Here is a 16510-nt window from a genome sequence, read left to right as displayed (position 1 = left end):
AAAAGGCCCCACATACAATAGGTTTATATACATGGGAAGGCTTCACTTTAAGAACAGGATTTTCTGGGGTCCACGAAACATTTAAACCAGGACAATAGACATAGCACAAGTGGCAAAATGTTAAAAGTTGATAAATCTGGGAATCTGGGAATGGGAGATATTGGCACTCTCTCTGTTGTTTTTATTTACTTTTGTGACTTTTCTCTACATTTTAAATTATTTCAAAATGAAAAGTTATAAAAAAAGAGAGGACAGAGGCTCTCTCCTGCTGGCCTTAAGGAAGTAAGCAGCCATGAGTTCTATAAATTCTGTCAACAGCCCCCTTGGAATAGGACCCCAAGCCTCAGATGAAACAGCAGTCCCAGCAGACACATTGGCAACCAAGACCTTGACAGTAATGTTGTGAGACCCTGAACAGAGGACCCAGCTAGTTCATGTCCAGACTCTTAATCCATGGAAGCTGAGATAATAAATGCATGTTGTTTTGAATCAGTATGTTTGTGGTTATTTTTTACACAGCCATAATACACCTAAAAGTTGAGTCAGCCTTCAATAGACCAACTATCCTTTTCAGATTTGTACTTTTGCAAGCATATAAGAGGTATTATAGTCTCTCTTACACTCAATTTACATATTTTCTGAACCTCCGTTTCCTCATCTATAATACGGGAAATGTAAATTCTTTACCTTGTTCTTTGAAGATTAAATTAAATGTGATAATATACAAATTCTATCAATAAAGTAGATCACTATTCGTATCAGGACTGGGACTTGAGACTGATCATAGAGTAAAACCTCTCTTTAGCATCCTTCCCTTAGATTCTTGATTCCCAGATATGTTTTAACCCCACTAGGATCTCTAATCAATTGGTATTATGGCCTTTTAAAGGTAGACCTATTAATAGACTATTGTGATAATCCAGGTGAAGAGATAATGATGACTCAGACTAGGGTGGAAGAAGTAAACGTGAAGAGGAGTAGTCACATTCAGGTACTTACTAAAGGAAGAGCTAAAGCATGTACTAACATTGAATATGGAGAATAAGAGAAAAAGCTGAGCCAAGAATGACTCCAAAGTTTCTGTGCTGAGAGATTAGAAGGATGAAGTTATAGTCAGCTGTAACAGGGAAAGCTGTGCTTGGAACAGATTTGGAGGGGATTGGGGATCATAGCTCAGATTTGGGGATTTTGAATCTCAACTGCCAAATAACATCCAAGTTGAGTAGATAGTTGAATATACAAATCTGGAATCACAGAAGAGGTTTGGGTTAGAGACAGACTTACTCTTTTTTACTTTTTAAAAATTTTATTGAAGCGTATCATTCACACATTAACATACATAAACAATAAGTGTAATAAGTGTAGAATAAAAGTTCTGAACTTATAAAACAAACTTGTATAACATCATATGGGGTTACCATACATCATCCCTTCACCAACACCTTGCATTGTTGTGAAACATTTGTTACAAACTATGCAAAAGCATCATCAAAACATTGCTACTAACTATAGTTATATCTTACACTTGTTATAGTTTTCCTCCAATCCACCCTATTATTTTTTTAAAACATATTTTTATTACAGAGGTTGTGCACATAAAAAACAATCAGGCTCTCTCTGCCTAGAGGAGAGCACACCAAATATTGGTGTGTATTTCTGTCTTTTTCTCCCATTCCTCAGCAAGTTCTGTTCTTTCTCCCATTTCCCAAACAAATTCTTTTTATTGGCCTAACAAAAAATAAAAACAAAACAAAGAAAACAGCCACAACAATCATGTACATGTGTGGAATCCCCATATAACACACCTTCACCAACACACCATACCGTGGTGGAATATTTGTTATTGATTATATCAGCAGACTATTATCACCAACCATAATCTGTAGTGTACATTTGGCATACTTTTTTCCATAGCCCCCCATTATCAACATCTCTGGTATTAATGCAAGAATATTACAGTATTGCTATTAACTGCAGTCCGTAGGTCACACCAATTGTATTTTTCCCATGCTTCTCCACACTCCCACCACCCTGCAATAGTGATGTACATCCATTCTAGCTCACAGAAGGACCCTCTTGCATCTGTACCATCAACCACAGTTCTCATCCACCTCTGAGTTCACCGAGTCATTCAGTCCCTAGACTATTCTCTAGCTTTCTTTTAATTGATGTTTACATCCTTAGACTTACTTTTCAACCACAATTCCATTTATAAACCAGCTACTACTCACTATGCTTTTGAAACTGGTTGGCAAATAAACTTTTAAATCTAAGAGACTGGATGAAATCACTAGAGAAGTGAGTATAGAATAAGAATAGAAGAGGTCCAGGGCTTGACGTCTAGGCAGTTCAACGTTAAGAGGCCAAGGAGGGAAAGAGGGGGCACAAAGGAGACTTAAAAACGGTGACCAATGAGGTGGGAGAAAAGTCAAGGAAAGCCTAACTCCTGCAGGTCAAGTTAGTATATCAAGAAGGGGGTGATTATCTCTTTTAAATGTTGCTGATAGGTCAAGTAAAATGAGAATCAAAATTAACCAGGAGGTATAGGAATGTGGAAGTCATTGGTGAACAATTCAAGGGAAATTTTGGTGGATTGGTTAGGGCAGAAACTGATGGGAGTGACTTTAAGAAAGAATGAGGAAAGAGGAATTAGATACAAGTATATACAACTGTTTCAAGGAATTTTGATAATGGAACAGTATTTGTTAGGGAAAGTAAAGAAATTTTTTTTTAAGATGGAGAAATAATATATTTGTAGCTGGTGGAAAGAATCCTCTCTAGAAGAGCAAAGTAGCATGAGGTAGGAGATCACAAGGAAAATGCAGCATTGTCCTTGAGTAAGCAAGAGTGGAAGGATTCCAGCATATAAATGGAGGTATTGTCATAAGTCAAGGGCGTGAATTTTCATCAAGATTTAAAGGCAGATTCTGGTGGGTGGGAAAATGTGATGATGGGAATCTGCAGAACTTCTCTTCTGATTATTTCAATTTTTTGTGAAGTAGGAAGCAAATATCAGTTGAAAATGAGGGTAGTGAAGGAGATACTGAAGTCTCCAGATAGAGGGGGTGAAGTAGTCATCAAATGGAGTGGGCAGATGAATGCATCATATATAATATGATCAGGATGTATAATATTATATATGATGATTATAAAATAATATAATGTAATATAATATAATATAATGTAATATATATGTAAGAAATTGCCTGGCAGCACTAAGTAGTCATTTGAAATTCAGGAATTAATAGTGAAACCCATCAACATGGTTATATAATTTACGCCAGCACATTCAACTATATGAGCCCAGAGAAAGAGTAGAAAAGAATTAGATTTAACCAGGATTGTGGTTTTGAAAGGGAGTATATCAAAGCAAGCTAAGGCAAAGGAGTCAAGGGAATTTACAAAGGATTGTTGATCAGGGAAGCTAAAGTGTATAAAGAGTGGTACAAAGATATTAAGAGGTAAAAATCATGGAAAAGGCTGTGGAATCATCATGATGAGAGGTTCTGTTGGAATAAAAAAAAATTGTTGGGGTTGGGATACCATAAGGAATGAAATGGAGAGATTGCAGATGGTCAGCAGAGAGTGAAATGCAAGAAACCGGGATTATGGAGAAATATTATTATTAGTGATAATAGATCTTAAGTGTGAACATAAGAGAGTGATGAGACAGTGGAGAAGACAGGATCAATGGAGTGAGAAATCCAAAGTACTGAGAGATCAGGGTTTTTTTAGAAGGATCATCTACATAACTGTTGACATGAGCCAGAACCTAAAATTTTGAAAAATGAAGAAAAATGACCTAGGGTTCATTGGATGACATCAATAATGAGGGGTAGGGGTGACATATTCTACTGATATTGACAGCTGGGGAATATTCCAAGAAGAGGGAGGAAGAATGGTCTGCAAATATCAAAGAAGAGCACAGATCACTTATCCTCATACGACCCAGTAGGACATGAGAAAAACCTTGACTCCATTTGGGCCTGTGTCCCACTGGGAAAACCCAGGTTCTACTTTGAGCAAGAATATGAAAACGATATTCAGAGAATAGGTCCTGATTACTAAATTGGGCTTCCTAGTGAAAGAGAGACCAACCGAATCTATGTATTCATAAGGCTCTCATCCAAAAACGTGGATATTTCAATCTGGTATTTTTGTCTGTATTCATAATACTAGATGCAGGAGACTATTTATCCTTGGGACATTTTTTTCCTAACACATTCTGGCTGAAATGGTTGTGGAAATGCTGTTTGTTTAGCTAAGATTTTGACTGTGCAAATGATCTTTAACTACTTAATTGGCTTTGATAGATCAAATGTAGGGAAAGTAATCTGCATGCTGGGCTGTGACTTTATAGACTTATTTGTTTGGGAGGTGTTAGTAGGGTAGAAAACTAAAGCTTGTAGATTACTTATCATTATCAAGGTCAAAAATAGAAATTGTGAAGGAGTAGTGGTCTTGTAAACCTAGCAGAGATCTGTTGAAAATAGTGTATAAATATTCAAAACAAAAGGAAAGCATAGCCTTGTAAATTGTGGATGTATGTTTATTTTTGTTAATTTTCTTTGTGTAATAAAGTGCCTTTTATTTTGTTAGCCAGTATTTAAAGTTTTAGCTTTCTTCCAATTGATGTGGCATGGGTAATAAATTATGCACAGTACGGCTAAAAACAAGGCATTTTTTTTAAACAACAATAATTACCAAAGACCAGAATTACAGTCAACATTAAAACAGATAATGTTGGCCCACAACTCATTGCCTGCTTCCCTTACTACCATAACAGCAATTGGTATTTACAAGCTGCAAAACATGCCCCAAATTTTTGGCTCTAATGCACCACGAATCTTGAGAAAAGTACAATACTACCCATCACAGTTCAGGATTCTGAATTTTCTATTGATTTATTTCTCTCATCCTACTATTATTTCAACACACAAATCTTTCATCTGTCCTCTAACTAGAACATGTCTAACTCCCATTTTCCAAATCCCATGTCATGGTAACTCACCCATGGCTGTTTCTTGCTGTTTTCATTCTTTGTTTTGTTAGGAAGTCCTAAATCAGGAGGGTGAAAGTGAATTAGGGTGAATTATGAGGAGAAATTTGCCTTTGGGGCACTGGAGGGCCTCAGCTTGATACCCTGGTGGTTTTGCCTTCTACTCAGTTTTTGTCGCCCTGGACACAATAACCCTTTCTCTAATACCCTGCATTTACTCATCTCAGGTAGAGCCAGCTGGTTGGGGTCTGCATTTTCTTTCCTCTCAGGATATTTTCACAGGCTCCTTTGAGATAAATATACAGTTGGGTAGTTAGAAATGAGGATCATTGTCTTTTACCTATTTGTCACATTGGTGCATATACTTTTTTGTTCATCTTATAAACAGGTATACATGCATACAGGTAAAATGATTTTCTTGGCAACAAGGAGTTGTAACATGTTCAAATGAAAAGGAAGATCTGTAACTATAGATGCAGAAGTGCCAAAATGATTGGTAGAGACCAAGCTTTTTAAACTATAATATGCATAGGAATCACCCAGGCCTCTTATTATAATGCAAATCTGGTTCTGTAGGCCAGGGGGAGGGCCTGAGATTCTGCTTTATTATTAAGCTTCCAAGTGAAGCTCAGGATGCTGACTTTCAGGCTCACCTTGAGTTGAAAAGTTGTAGGTCAGCACTATCCAGAAGGAAAAAAAACATGAGACAGAAATGTGAGCCACATATGTAATTTTTAATTTTCTAGTAGTTATATTAAAGTAGTAAAAAGAAACAGATAAAGTTAATTTTAACGTAATTGTGTTCAACCTCCTATATAAAATATTTTAATTTAAACATGGAATTAATATAAAATTGTTGATATATTTCAGCTCCTTTTTTTCACCCTGTGACTTCAAAATCTAGTGTATATTTTACACTTATAGGCCATCTCCATTCAGATTAGCCACACTTCAAGTGCTTACTAGCCACATATGGCTGATGACTATGTACTAGACAGAACAGACACAGACAGTACATGCCATGGCACTGCAGACAGGAGAAATGGCATGAAGCTTGGTAAAGCTTGGTACCTGGAGTGGTTCTTGAGGAACAAGGTCTTAAAGATGGGATGTCTGATATGGTTCTGGGAGTTTTGCAATTGTCTTTCTACTTGAATTGGACTCAAGGGTACGGTTGATACCCTTTCCATTAACGAAGAGGCTGCTAACTAACAGTCCATGGCACAAGTTGGCAATCGAGATCTGCAAAATAGCATCACTGGATTCCCCTACTTCCAAGCTTGTAAGAAGCAAGGATCTGGGTGAGAGTGTTTTTGACACCTTAACAGAGTTTTGTGGAGTCAAATGGTATAATGATGTTGGATGGTTCCTCCTAGAGACTCTGGATACTGTTATCAAAGAAAGAGATGAGTTAAAAGCTTTGATTTTGAACTAAACTTAAACACCGAATGGATGATGCAAAAGTTTCTAATTGTGCTCTGAAAGAAAACTACAGGCTTGAAATATCTGAGAACCAAACCAGACTTTCATTGTTCAAGTAGTGGAGTTACAAAGAAAACTAAAATCTCAACCCTGCAGGGTTTCTGCAGTTAAAGTGAAGGCATGGATTGGAAAAGAGTGGAATCTAGAGAATTGGGATGGTGACATATGATAATGATGCTGATGGAGGCATTGGAACCCTGAATTCTGCTGAGACTTTACCAGGTAAACCTGGCATGGCCTGCCCTGTCCAGGCCACACCTTGTCAACCTTGTATCATCTAGCCTCCAGCCTGCCCCACGAGTCTGAAACAACTTCCAGCCCTGATGTGGGTACCAGCCAAACTGAAGCTTGCCCTGCCCAGCCTCCAGCCTGCCCCAGGGTGTCTGGACTTCCTGCCAGCCCTGAGGCACATACCAGCCAAACTCCATCATGCACTGTCAAGCCTCCAGTGTGTCCTGAGGAAAATGCCTTCCAATCCCTGCCTGAAGAGATTAATCCAGTTTCATCAGAAGAAAATGCAAGGGACTGCCCTGAGGTCAGTAGATTGTAAGGCAATTCTAATCCTTCTCCTTACTCACCCCCACCACCTCTCTTGTCTTTGAGACCCATTACTAGACTAAAATCACAACAAGCCCCCAAAGGTGAAATACAAAGTGTGACCCATGAGGAAGTAAGGAATACTCAGAAAGAATTGCATGAGTTTTCCAACTCATATAGACAGAAATCAGGGGAATATGTGTGGGAATGGATTCTAAGGGTATGGGATAATGGTGGAAGGAATATAAAGTTGGATCAGGCTGAATTTATTGATATGGGCCCACTAAGCAGAAATTCTGGATTCAATGCTGTAGTTAGAGATGTTAGAAAGGGCTCTAACTCTTTGGATGGCTGATTGAAACATGGGCCAAAAGATGGCCCAGCATATCTTTTATTGTTTTTACTTAGAGACTGACTATGGTTTAAGGTAATGTGTATGGTTGCTGAGTTGACAAGGGGTGGACTGTGATGGTTAGGCTATTGTGTCAACTCGGCTAGGTAATTGTGCTCAGTTGTTTGGTCAAGCAAGCACTGGGCTAACTGTAATGCAAGGATATTTATGGACTTTAGTCACCATTGACTTTACTGCAGTGTTAAATCATAGATAGCTGGTTATAATTATATCAATCAGGGAAATTACCATCAGCAGTGAGTGACACTTAACCTAATCAGCTGAATCCCTTAAAAGGGAAGTGATTACAGCATTGACAGAGAATTTCCCAGCTTGTCTTTGGACAGCCAGCATCTTCCAGAACTCATCAAGAATCTTCATTAGACTTTCATTGGAGCTCCTGGTGCAGCCTGCCTGTGGAGTGCATCCCCACGGTTGCGTGATAGATGCTGATAAATCTCTTACTATTGAAGGATGTCCCTTGTTGATTCAGTTTCCCTAGAGAACTCTGACTAATACACTTGGTGTTGAAGGCTAGGTAGGATTTGCAGAGGGACTGGTGGGATTGAGAGTAGAACAATTTCAAATGAAAGAGCACCTGATGGGCTTCCTTCATTCTGAAATGCAATAATACACAGATCTCAAAGCATTGAGATGGGAAGTGTGCAGGATTTGCATTCCAATTAAAATTCCACTAGGAAAGGATAGGTTCTCACATTGCTTCTGCATTGATAAGGCAGAAAGTGAACAGTGTCCAATTTGTTTCCATAGGAAGGATGGGAGCACTTTAGGATGTTGAGCTTTAATATGAGAAATGGAAAGTCCACCCAGCTAAATGGACCAATCAATGCCCAAAAGATGTTACTGAGGTTTTCTTTGTATTGTGTAGAATTCTACAGGTCTCTGCCAGCTCTGTCAAATTCTCTTGCTATTTTTAGAGTAAATGTTTTTAGAAAGAAATTTGTCAAAAAGAGAGATTGATGGATTCTGGACTCTATCAATGTAGGAGATGTTACAATGAGGGCCATTGTGAGACTAAGAGGTCAGGCATGTAAGGAGCAGAGGGCCTGGCCCATAAAAGATGACTAATAGAAGGCTGCTGCTATGACTATGATAATTCTTATCAGTACATCATCATGTTTCTATTCTTAAAACCCCACCTTTATTAACTAGAACACTGCCTTGGGCTGAGTTGTGAGGTTGCCTGGGAAAGGGAGGAAGGTATATACCTAAAGGTATGCTTGAATAAGGAATGGATGCTAAAAGACTACACAGCTTTACCTGTAATAGGTAAAGCTTAGTCTCTTTCACTCTCTTTTACTAAACTAATGAAAATTGAATGCTGTACTCTGATTATTCCAAGCTCATAAGTATTCTTTTTATTTTTTTTAAATTTCCCCACCCGCCCTGAGATGGCTCACTTGTTTCCGCTCATTTCCTGCTCACGGTGTCTGCTTGTCTTCTTCAGGAGACACTGGGAACCAAACTGTGACGTGCCATGTGGGAGGGAGACGCCCAACTGCTTGAGCCACATCGACTCCCCATAAATATTCTTCATACCATTATTTCTTCTTCCTCTCCTAGAGGTCACTCCCAGGTGCAAACATGCCCAAGCTGGCCCACTAACAGAGCACTCAGCAGGGTTCACCATTTCAAGGACAATTGCTTTGAGATCAATATGATTTGATTTGATTCGATTTGAATTTTAAATTTTATTTTAGGAGATAATGGGGATTGAACCTGGGACCTTGTACATGGGAAGCAGGCATTCAACCACTTGAGCTACATCTGCACCCTACAATATGCTTTTAATGCCGTGTTTAGATATACGACCACAGAGTTTTCCACTATTGATCACTACTAGGAATGTCTTTTTAAAAGAGGAGAGCCACTGTTTAAAAAAAAAGAATAGAATATCTTGGAATCCTCTTTTCTTAAAGAATACTCATTTCATCATGGCCACAGTGATGCCAGATTGAGGCAGTTTAATGAGTTCTTTCCTTCCTTAACATAAAATCCGGACTGAGTTTCTTATCTGGCTGTTTTCTCCCCATCTGTAGCTAGCATGTCCTGTTTGTAGACCTACATGCTCCAGGGCTAAAGCTCCTACCGCTCCAGCATGTGTTCAGTGTGACTTACTGCTAGCATTGTTATGAGTCATTGAAGAGAAATTCAAGTTACCTATTAAATCAGAGGGCTATTTGGGAGAAAATAGGAATTTTATACCTCATTGAAGAGCTGACTTACAAAAGCATCATTTATGTTTATTTCATTGAATTGCTTTAGGAAATGTCACTAGGGCACCTGAATTGGGCGATTCCTAGCTTTCACACATGAAATTCCTTTCTTCCTTATTGTTTCTAAATTGTTTCAAGCAATCAAAGTCAACTGCTGTCACCATCTCTGTGGAATGTTTTAATTAACCCCTTTATCAGTAAATGACCAGTCCTTTCACCTGCCTCCATGGGAAGTGTTTCTCTAATAAGAGATAGATTAGGCCATTTTGTTCCCCAAGCAGTCAGAGGGGTGGGCTTTTCACAGGGTGGGTGATTCCGCCTAGTTGTGGAGGGAGGGCATTTGGCAGACTATGATAAGCTGTACTCTTTACTCTTAAGGAGCTTGCTTGCCTGCCTCCTGATTTCCCACTGGCACAGTACCCTCCTTCTTTTCTGACTTTCTGGGCATATGGGTTCCTAATTTTCATGATTTTTCCTAAACCATACCAATGACAGTTCAACAGAAGGTCATAGGTGGCAGTGAAGATATTTTGTGTTTTCTGTTTACCTCTTTCCCTGCTAGATTATGTATTGAGAATCATCAGAAATAACGCAAGTGGACTGAGGACAACTCTGAATAAGAAAAGAAGCACTGTTTTTGTAAAGTTACATTTAAAATTATGTATTACTCAATAATATAAAGTTCTACTAGATAATAAAGGGGATATAGAAGGACCATATGGTAAAGCCCTGGCTTCAGGGAGTGATGAGACAGTTCAACATTTGCTGAGTACTTACTGTCTGCAGAGCGCTGTGAGAGGTCTGGAGAAGCGAAAGATGAGAAATATGCAAAGAATATTTATAATTAAAATGATAAAACAATATGAGACTCCATGGTAAATGAATGGCACAAATGATCAGCATTGTGATTTTTCTGAGAGAGAAGAAAACACTGGAGGATTGAGTAGGACCCCAAGTAACTTTTCAAAAAACAGTCTGATGATGTCTGCTTGCCCCCACCCCGTTGAAAATCCCTTCACTGACTCCAGTTTACCAGTCTTTACTTCTGCAGCCTCATCTCTTTCCCTCTCCCTCCAACTTGATGTTCTAGCCCACTGAAAATCGATCTTACTTCCTTGAATGCTCCACTCTGTGTACCTCCAGGCTTTTGTTTCTCTGATTGCTTCTGCCTGGGACACTTAAAGTTTTTCTCTTACCTTGTTAATTCATCTTAATTCTTAGAGCTCTCCTGGCACATTCCCTGATCCAATAGCTGGGGTAAGTACTCCCCTGGTACTGAGCCACAGCAATTTAAATCCAGCCCACCTTTGTTTCTGCAAGGTCTTGATTGGAGCAGGCCTGTCCTATAACCTAACATTGAAATAGTTTTAGTTGTTTAGTTGATAACAAAAGTATCTACCTTGTTTTGAGGAAAAAAATGAAGGCTGAAACTGTAACCCAGGGTTAAGGTTTAACAAATCATTTGTTATATAGAAACTTTTTTCTTACATTTCCAGAATATTATAGAATAGCCAAAGTAAATACCTGAAATTATTGAAACTGGCTAGACTGGCCTCACTCTTGTTTAGAATCATTTCTAGATAGGTGGACTTGGCCTGATGGATAGGGCATCTGCCTACCACATGGGAGATCCACAGTTCAAAGCCTGAGCCTCCTTGACCCGTGTGCCGCTGGCCCATGCACAGTGCTGATGCGCAAGGAGTGCCGTGCCATGCAGGGGTGTCCCCCGCGTAGGGGAGCCCCACGCGGAGGAAGTGCGCCCCATAAGGAGAGCTGCCCAGTGTGAAAAAAGTGCAGCCTGCCCAGGAGTGGTGCCGCACACATGGAGAGCTGATGCAGTAAGATGACGCAACAGGAAGAGGCAGATTCCCGGTTAAGCTGCTGTTAAGGATAGAAGTGGTCATGGAGGAATGCACAGCGAACAGACACAGAGAGCAGACAACTGGGGGCGGGGGTGCGAAGGGGAGAGAGAGGAAAAAAAGAATCCTTTCTAATTAAGATCTGCTATTGTGGTGATTATTTTAAACTGGACTCACCCCTGTTTGTGGTTACTCTGCCTCTTAGGATTTGTACCACTTTGAGTAGGTTACTTTACCTCTCTGAACCTCTTTGTCTTCATTTGTGGTTTTAAGGATTAAATATAAAATCTTTAGCACAAAGTCAGGGGTTGAGTAAATGCTCAATGAAAATTAGCTGTTAATATATTTGTTATTAGTATTATTGTTAAGGATTGACTCCTTGTGACTCTTTGATATAGTACAATATTATTTTCTTGGTGACTATTACTTGATACATTTTAAAGTTAATTTTAATGAAAAATGTTCCAAGTTGTCAGGACTTATGTGGCAGCTTAAGATTATTTATGAATTCCAGAAAGAGAGGTTGTGTTTGTAAACTGGTCTATTCCTCTGGGCATGATCCCCTTTGGTTGTATTAGATTCAGCTGAGATGTCTTTGATTAAATTATGTTAAGATGAGGGCTTTGATTTGACCATATCGGTAGGATGTAAATCAGGTTAAGGCCATGGTCCCTTGGTGGACTGATATAAACAGGCACTCATTCAAGAAGACACAGAAGAAGATATACACAGGAAGAGAGAAAGAACTCCAGACACGGCAGAGAGAGAATTTTGATTCTGCTGCCCTGGGAAGAGAGATGAGCCATTTGCCTGATAGTTTGCAATGTTGAGAAAGCCCAGAAAGAAACAGCCCTTTGCCAGCCTGAAGCTGAGAGAGAGGAAGGCTGAACCCTCCCAGAGATCACCCGCCATCTTGCTTCAACACATGAAAACTGACTTTGATGAAGAATCAACCTTGAGGTGGACTCTTTAGGGCCTTGTAACTATAAGTTTTTACCCCAAATAAATACCCTTTAGAAAAGCCAACAGGTTTTCTGGTACTTTGCATCAGTACCCCTTTGGCTGACTAACACAACTTAAAACAATAATTTTTTGATTTTGTGGTGAATCACCTTTTGCTTGAAATTTCAGAGTCTCCGAATTTTGGTCATAGAGACAGTGGGAAGGAAATATGTCTATTTCAATTAGGGAATGTATTAACAGATCTGTATTAAGCCAGGAAGGGAAACCTGGACAGGAGCTTCAGGAGGAATGAACCGAGGGCCCGTGTCTAGCTCTCCTCATGACTGAATATTTGAATATGTCTTGGTGGGATTATTCAACTAGCTTCATCTTCTTTTCTGTAACAATTTAAGTAATGGTTTCCTAGTTCTTTTTTTTTTTTAAGAGTGTAGCTCTTTATTGAACATTTTACAAAAGAGGAGCCAGTCAAAAAGACCAAAGCCCATGTCATCATCTGATTCCTCAGATTCTTCTTTCTTTGCTTCCACTTTCTTCTCCTCAGCTGGGGCAGCAGTGGTGGTGGGGGCAGGACCTCCTGCCGGTGCAGCCCCTGCTGCTGGGGCAGGTCCACCAGCCCTTACGTTGCAGACGAGGCACCCAATGTTGACTTTGGCCAGCCCCTTTGCAAACAAGCCAGGCCAGAAAGGTTCACCGTTTACACCAGATGCTTTAATGAGGGCATCGATCTTATCCTCTGTGACCGTGACTTCATCATTGTGGAGTATGAAGGCCAAATACATGCAGGCAAGCTTGGAGACAGAGCCATTGTGTGGGCGAGTGCCAGGCACGGTTATAGTCATAGGATGAAGTGAGGGCCTCACCCCAACATGGCCTCGGCTTCCTCGGAAGAACTGAGCACCTTACTGGCAGCTGAGGAAAAGGCTCCTGCTTCTTGATTTGACATAATGAAATGTGATTTAGATTTTTCTGCTTGGTCTTGGAGCTGTACCACATCGATACAAATCAGGCAAAGTAGAAAAGTCTTGGTTCAAAATTAGCCTTTATTGAGCAAAAAGATCTATATGAGAGTCTCATAATTTCAAGTGAATTTTACATTTGTTTTAATATAGGATATTAAGATCTCTGACCATATTAATTGGTGAAATCTCTTGAATCCGGTTTAAGGAAAAGATTACAGGATGAGACCAAAGAGACTTTTCATCTGGTTTCTGATATCAATGGACGGTATAAATGCCTTCACCTCTCTGGACCTTGGTTTTGTAAATGAGAGATTTGTACTAGATAAGAAGCAATCAAATTACTGCTTGTGGACCAATTCCAGACCACTACTTGTTTTATAAATAATGTTTCATTTCAACACAGTCACTCTCATTCACTTATGTATGTCTATGACTGCCTGCATACTACAAGAACGTAGTTGAAAGGTTGCAACACAATGCCTGGGTTATTTATGATCTCGCCCTTTACAGAAAAAGTTTGCTGACCCCTGATCTAGATGATCTCTAAGACCATTTCCAGCTCTAAGTTACAGACACAGCTCCACCATTGACCACAGAGATAACTTTAGGCATGCCACTTAATTTCTCTAGGTCTCTGTTTCCTCCTCTGCAAAATGATAATCATATCTACCTCATGGGGTTTTTGGATGGATTAATTGAGATAATCCATGTAAAGGCCACAGCACAGTCCAAATGTATCATAAAGATAAATTAAAATTTAGCAATTATCATTATCATCAGTAGTGTTCTCAGATTCTATTATATTAAAAAAATAATCTATTTAAAGTTGCATGCAATCTACAATTTTACCTTTTAGTACATTTTGGGCAGGTATCTCATGGCAGACATAAGACTTTCACTTGGAATCTCTATGACCAGAGGAGATAATGTAAATCCCACATTCTGGGACTTCCTGCCATTGACAATTCTGTGGGTTCCCCCTGTGATGGCTGGCAAGAGGCTCTGAAGTCTGTGAAAAGAAACCTCTTTTTATATTTCCTATAGGAATTAAGCAGGAGTATCTGGAGTCTTCACCCATCATAAGACCTAATTAAGATAGGAAAAAAGACCCACAATTCTATGAGTTACAGTGGGGACATGACCTATTCACAGAGCTTCTGCATTGATATTAAATCCATAAAACCTCCACAAGAGATCCAGAGCATGCTCTGAAGGCACTCAGGGCAATTCAGTTGTCTATGGGCTGATTCTTGGGTAGGATGAATCTCCTTTTCCTCTAGTGTTAAGGTTCATTTTCCCCAACTACGAAGATGGGCTTTGATCAAATATGTCTAAGGATCTCTGGGAGTAGAATCAGTTTCTTGAGTCAAAACCCTAGGAGTCTGGTACTTTCCACTGTGAGCCTGGGTCTGGGGAGAGACTGAATAGGTTCCAGAGGCACTCAAAGGAAAAGCTCTTCTGCTCTCACAGAGAGCACCCCTCATCCTCTTCTACTGGCCAACTGCTGAATGCCATCTCTAGAGCTCATCTCTAGAGCAGTACTGCATCTGTATTAATAGCGAGAACCATTGCATACAAGTAGTTGCCTAAAATCCTTTCCAAACTAGCAAAAACACAATTAGCTCTGATATAAATAAAGAGTAATATCCAACACATAATGTTATTCAGTGTTACTCAGTTATGAGGCTGTAAAAAATTGAATTCTGTTGTGGTAAATGTCAATACTTTATACTGAAGGTTCAAAAAAACCACAACTTTTGAAGTGTTTCAAACCAGAGGGAATAAAAATAGAAATTACTGGTAGCTTGCCACTGCAAGCAGAAGTGAGAATTAAAATAAAGAGGCCAGGCAATTGGGACTCCTGAAGCAACCAGGCTTATATTCCAGACTTTTAGTGCTTTATTCTATTTTGATCATACAAAACAAGTTCTTCAAATGTGAGTCAATAAGATTATTTTCTTAATTGGTTCTAAATTATTTTTCTCTTTGCTCCTAGACACTTTTGCTTGACGTCATGTTGAGCCACGGTTTTGTTGTTTAGAAATATACTTATGCAGACAGATCACCATGGAGGTAAGAATGTTGTGAATGCAAACACTGGGTTTCTAGATCTATATATATACTTAATGTGGTTAGATAGGATTTCATCTCCTTCTGGATGAGTGAGCACATCCAGATGAACAGAGACTAGAGATGATTCACATATGAATGAAACAAGTGTGATTTATGTAGCTCTTGTCTAAACTCTTATCTGCAAAGGATGTTCCCCAAATGCCTCTGGACCTCTTCTCTTTTATTATAGCCAAGATACTCAATGGGCAGGAGTCAGAGGCTACCCTTTGATACTACAATAAAAAACAGAACAGCAAATAAACAAAGAAAATAATGAAGGAATATAGGATTTAATATCCATTGGGTTTGAAAATAGTCTACATATTATTATTTCTGATGATAGTTTTTGACTGAAAGTTTAATTAAGTTATTTGCTCATTCATTCAACAACATTTTCTGATGGCTAATTTGGTTCTGACATGGCTGTAATTATTGGTGATATATGAATGAATGACAGATCCATTTCTCTGTCCTCACAGATTTTACAGATCAGGAGTAAAAGTAGACATAGAAACAGATGCATGCTAAATGAAGAAAGAGGCAAGACTGAAATAAGCTTTCTCTGCAAGTACTTTCCAAAAGTTAGAGTGTGATACAATATGATTTCAGTGCTCCCCTCCCTGTCCCTTACCATTGCCTTGACATACACAATAATTTCTTTGTTTCTTGTCAATAACTGATTTTACTACAGAAGCTATATTGCTGTGATTTCTATCATAAGAGTTTTATTGCTTTAGCTTATAGCATTAGTTATACAAATATTGAATACTTGATTTTATCTGTGTATGAGGCTTCTTAGGTTACTGTATTACTTTTAATTATGAGTGAATTCTAACTCCTTTCTTAAAGCAAGACTAAATTAGAAAACAGGGAAGACAGCCAGAACACATGTCATTTAGGAGAAAGAGCTGGAGAAGGAGGGTGCAGAACTCTTAGAACTTGACTTGGGGATTCTTGCATCTTCTATCCTC

General features: G+C 39.1%; 1 pseudogene; it reads right to left on the bottom strand.

The window, feature by feature from the left end:
- Positions 1–12887: 12887 nt before the first annotated feature.
- Positions 12888–13307, bottom strand: LOC139439622 (large ribosomal subunit protein P1 pseudogene; annotated as a pseudogene).
- Positions 13308–16510: the final 3203 nt, after the last annotated feature.

Source organism: Dasypus novemcinctus, chromosome 9 (genome assembly GCF_030445035.2).
Source record: "Dasypus novemcinctus isolate mDasNov1 chromosome 9, mDasNov1.1.hap2, whole genome shotgun sequence".
Taxonomy (NCBI): domain Eukaryota; kingdom Metazoa; phylum Chordata; class Mammalia; order Cingulata; family Dasypodidae; genus Dasypus; species Dasypus novemcinctus.
Note: the sequence above shows the minus strand (reverse complement) of the source record. Positions and strands in the feature narration are given on the sequence as shown.